Consider the following 6,000-nt stretch of genomic DNA (forward strand, 5'->3'; position numbering starts at 1 on the left):
AACAGTACCCTATGTACAGGTTTTATGGTGTTTTGGGAAGGTACAGGGTCAAATATAGCGTGTTACATATTTCAGTTTTTTCACATTGAAATTCGCCAGATTGGTTACGTTGCCTTTGAGACCATATGGTAGCCCAGGAATAAGAATTACCCCCATGATGGCATACCATTTGCAAAAGTAGACAACCCAAGGTATTGCAAATGGAGTATGTCCAGTCTTTTTTAGTAGCCACTTGGTCACAAACACTGGCCAAAGTTAGTGTTAATATTTGAAAATGCAAAAACTAATTTGAACGCAAATTTTGGCCAGTTTTTGTGACTAAGTGGCTACTAGAAAAAACTGAACATTAGTGTTTCAAAACAGTAAAACGTATCACAACAATTATATCGTCATTGTAAGTGCCATTTGTGTGTGAAAAATGCAAAAAATGTCACTGTCACTGCCGATATCGTCGTTGTAATATATTTTACTGTTTTGAAACACTAATATTTGTGTTCAGCGAAGTCTTCCGAGTAAAACAGTACCCCCCATGTACAGGTTTTATGGTGTATTGGAAAGTTACACGGTTAAATATAGTGCTAGAAAATGTAATTCCCTGAACTTTCAGCCTGGGTTGTCAGGCAGGTCCTGCAAATTGTAATTAATAAAATGACCTAATTATGTAAAATTATTACATAAATATATACGTAGAATTATTATATATATATGTGTGTGTATATATATATATATATATATATATATATATATGTGTGTATATATATATATATGTATATACTTTTTTTATTATTTGTATTTATATATAGGTATATATATATATAGTGATATATACGTATATACTTATGTATATAGATATATATATTATTTCGTTCTACATGTATTTTGATATCAATATATATATATTAATTTTAAAATACAGTTAGAATGAAATTACGCGTGTTTATAAATTTTTTATCTATTTATTTTTTATTATTTTTTTTATTTTATTTTTTAACGTATTTATATATTTATTTATTTTTTTATTATATATAAATATATAATGAAAATTATATATATATTTAATCATTATTATTGTACGTGTATTTTGATATTAATATATATATAATTATGTATATATTAATATTAAAATACACGTAGACAGTGTGTATTTATGTGTATATGTGTATATATATATATACTTAGATCATATATATAATAAATATATATATGATCTAAGTATATATAATCTTATTTTTACACTGTTTTAACATTTTATTTTTATTTTTCAGACAGCAGGGGGAGTACCTGTCATTACAGGCACTCCCCCTGCTGGCATTGACATGGACCTCCCCCTGCTGGCATTGGCAAGGACCTCGCGATCACATGGCCCTGGGGGGCTGAAGAGGACAGAGGGGGACTCCTTGGGCTCCCAGGTAAGTCCCCCATACCGCGATCGCCGGCGACCGGGTAAGTACAAAAGATCGCAGGACGTTCTATGCCGTCCTGCGGCGTTTAGAGCCACCAAAATAAGGACGGCATAGAACGTCCTGCGGTCTTAAGGGGTTAATTTAGAATTCTCCCTGTGGCTTACCCTGGGCTACAGCGGGGAAAATCCTTATTGTTGGTAGGCTGGTAGCTACACTAAAATTAAAGGGACACTATAGTCACCAACTTTATGTAGTTCTGGTGTCTATAGCCTGCCCTGCAGGCTTTTTAATGTCCCTAGGGACACCTCTAGTGGAAATCCCAGAGACAGCCACTAGAGGTAATCTATGAGGAGATGCTGATTGGCACAGTACAGCGTTTTCCACGCATGAGCGATAGCCTCCCAATGCTTTTCTATGGGAGTTTAATGAGTGGAGACAGTCGCTAGGAGACTCGCGTGCTGCTGGAAAAAGGGTAGTAGAATCACCTTTTTAACCACGGGTACTGGGGATATAGTGTCAGAATACCTTTAGTGTTCCATTAAAGCTTCCCCGGTGGTTTGGTGTAACACTTATTAACCTGTACACTTATTAACCCGTAACAGGGCATATATAGGGTAGGTGGCAGCACTGTAACATGGCTGTGTAATACAACAACAAATATAAATATCCAAATGTAAGCCCTGCACTCAAACTCCCACTACTCCTGGGTGGCAGCAATAATTATAGTACACATCAGCCCTGCGAACGGACCTTAATGGACATTGTAGTGATACTGAATACTTCCAGTTATTTAAATGTGCTTCGGTATTTAGTGATGGTGCGCGGACAACTTTTTTTTTGTTTCTATTCTATGTATTGAGGCTGATGTGTACTATAGTAATTTTTGCCGCCCAGGAGTAGTGGGAATTTGAGCTTATGTTCGTATTTGAGTTTGTTTTACACAGCCATGTAACAGTGCTGCAGTCCACTCCATGTGTTCCCTAGTAAAGGGACACTATAGTCAACCGAACAACTACAGCTTAACCCCTTAACGACGAGTGACGGACAAGGTCCGTCACTCAGGGGAAAGCGTTAATGACGAGTGATGGACCTCGTCCGTCACGCGTTAATATTAACCCCCGATCGCCGCAATACCGGCGATCACGGGGTTAACGCTGTTGCTGGGTGCCTCCGAGTCAGGGGCAGACGAGCAACAGCAAATCCCGACATCCCAGCCCAGGTGATCGCTGTGACCAGTCACAGCGGTCACAATGCTGCTGGGATATCTGATCCGCCTCCCTCCACCTCGTGTGGGTTTGTGAAGTGGAGAGAGACGGATCGGTGCTACATTGTGTCCCAGAAGAATAGCTAAGTTGATAAAAAGTCCCTAATCCCTTTCCCCTTTATTTAAAAAAAAAGAACACTTTCCCTGCTGCTTGATCACTGCTAGCAGTTATCAATATACAGGCCACAGTACTTTACTGTGATCTTTTTTTTTTTTTTTTTTTTTACTTTCAAGGGTTAATTTTTTAATTTTTTTGTAACCCTAAGGGGTTAAATTTTATTATTTGATTTTATTAATTTGTGATTTAGTTATTTTGGTGGGTGGAATTTAGTGGGAATTAGGGAATAAAAACCAAAAAAAATTTGTTTTTTTTGTTAGTTTTGTTAGCTGTGTTAGCTGTATTAACAATGTTTATAAACAGTGGCGTCTCTAGGATTCATTTTTAGGGGGGGCACATGGTGGGCCAGGGACAAAAGTAGCGGGGCACATTCAACCCCGCCCTCACCGCAGTTTGACCCCGCCCCTGCTGCATGTTAAGCCCCGCCCCTGACAAAATGTGTTGTGTTGTTTTTTTTTTTTATAATCCCTGGTGGAGGATTCATTATTTTCCAGCAGGGATTATTAAAAAAACAAACACATTTCCTTTGATTCAGTGCCATAGTTTCCAACATTTGAAAAAAAATTCCAAGATCATTTTGCAGCACAGCTATCAATTACTGTCTGTGTATAACATCCCTGGACAGTCAGTGCTCTCTGTATAATACAGGGTTGTGTGTATAATAAATTGGGACAGTCAGTGCTCCCTGTATAGTGCTGCTCTCTGTATAATACAGGGTTTTGTGTATAATAAATTGGGACAGTCAGTGCTCCCTGTATAGTGCTGCTCTCTGTATAATACATGGCTGTGTGTATAATATCCCAGGACAGTCAGTGCTCCCTGTATAGTGCTGCTCTCTGTATAATACAGGTCTATTTGTGTATAATATCCCAAGACAGAGAGCAGCACTATACAGGAACACTGACTATCCCGGGATATTATACATACACAGATCTGTATTATACAGAGAACAGCACTATAGTATTATACAGATAGCTGAGCATATACCCCATGTCCCAATCTCTAGACTACTAGTACCTGTCAACAGCAGCTCCCAGACGTGTGTAACAGGGCTAAAGTGTGCGGCAGCTCACACAGATTATTCAGCTGTAAAGCACACTCGCTGGCAGAGCCAAACTGAGAATCCAAAGCAGCCCTGGAAAAAAATGTATGCCATTTCTACAAGTCAATATATATATATTGTACAGTAAGCACACAAGCTCACTGACATGCGCAAATAGGCTTACTGACAGACAAAACTCTCTGACTTACACACAAGCTTACTACAGACAAACTCACTTGTATAAACACAAGGCTCACTACAAAGAAGTTCAGGGACACACACAAGCTCACTAAAGACAAGCTCACTGACACACACATGCTCACTAAATAGAAGCTTACTGACACACACAAGCAGTACCATCTTAACAGCGTTAAGGGCCCCCGGGAAAAGCAGTGCACTGGGGCCCTTCCTACACAACAACTCACAGGAATACAAATTCTAATTATTGATAGACTGCTGAGTACATACACACAGTACACTGAATACATACACACACACACACAGATTTCTGAATGCACACAGACTACTGAATGCACACAGGCTGATTTATACACGTACACACAGACTGCTGAGTCCATACACACACACACACACACACACACAAACATACAGACTGCTGAGTCCACACACACACACAGACTGCTGAGTCCACACACACACACACACACACAGACTGCTGAGTCCATATACACACGCAGACTGCTGAATCCATACACACACACAGACTGCTGAATCCATACACACACACAGACTGCTGAGTCCATACACACACACACACATACTGCTGAGTCCACACACACACACATAGACTGCTGAGTCCACACACACATACACACTGCTGAGTCCATACACCCACACCCACACACACACACACACATACACAGACTGCTGAGTCCATACACCCACAGACTGCTGAGTCCATACACACACACAGGCTGCTGAGTCCATACACACACACACACAGACTGCTGAGTCCATACACACACACATACACACACACAGACTGCTGAGTCCTTACACACACACAGACTGCTGAGCAGGGCTGCCATCAGAAATTTTAGGGCCCCTGACACAGCTCAAGATCTGGGCCCCCGGGGCCAGCCCCGAGTCCGCCCACAAGGATGAAGTGTGTGTGTGTGTGTATAGTGGATGTAGAATGTGTGTCATGGATGCAGTGTGTATAGTGGATGTAGAATGTGTATAGTGGATGCGGTATGTGTGTCATGGATGCAGTGTGTATAGTGGATGCGGTATGTGTGTCATGGATGCAGTGTGTATAGTGGATGCAGATGGTACGTTTTGTGTAATGTATGTTATGTTTGTATGCATGCATTAGATGCAGAGTGTGTGTAGTGAATGTAGGTGTGTGTATAGTGAATGCAGAGTGTGTGTTTTTGTAGTGTGTATAGTGATTGTAGTGTGTTTGTAGTGAATGTAGTGTGTTTGTAGTGAGTGCAAAGTGTGTTTAGTGAATGTAGTGTGTGTGTATGTAGTGCCGTGCATGTTTAGTAAATGTAGTGTGTAGTGAGTGAAACGTGTGTATAGTGAAGGTAGTGTGTGTGGGTGTGTGTGTAGTGCAAAGTGTGTTTAGTGAATGTAGTGTTTGTAGTGAGTGCAGTGAGTGTATAGTGAATGTATTGTATGTGTAGTGCAGAGTGTATTCAGTGAATGTAGTGTGTGTGTGTGTGTGTAGTGCAAAATGTGTATAGTGAATGTAGTGTGTGTGTGTAGAGCAAATTGTGTATAGTGAATGTAGTGTGTGTGTAGAGTAAAGTGTGTTTAGTGAATGTAGTGTGTGTGTGTGTAGTGCAGAGTGTGTTTATTAAATGTAGTGTTTATAGTGAGTGCAGAGTGTGTTTAGTGAATGTAGTGTATGTGTAGTGCAGTGTGTTTAGTGAATGTAGTGCAGAGTGTGTTTAGTGAATGTAGTGTGTGTGTGTAGTGCAGCGTGTGTGTAGTGAATGTAGTGTGTGTGTAGTGCAGAGTGTGTTTAGTGAATGTAGTGCAGAGTGTGTTTAGTGAATGTAGTGTGTGTGTAGTGCAGAGTATGTTTAGTGAATGTAGTGTGTGTGTGTAGTGCAGAGTGTGCTTGTAAGGATTCAGTGTGTGTGTAAAATAGGAGGGAGGGGAGTATTCTTTTTTATTTATTTGTGTATATTTCAATTTTATTCCC

Source organism: Pelobates fuscus, chromosome 10 (genome assembly GCF_036172605.1).
Source record: "Pelobates fuscus isolate aPelFus1 chromosome 10, aPelFus1.pri, whole genome shotgun sequence".
Lineage (NCBI taxonomy): Eukaryota > Metazoa > Chordata > Amphibia > Anura > Pelobatidae > Pelobates > Pelobates fuscus.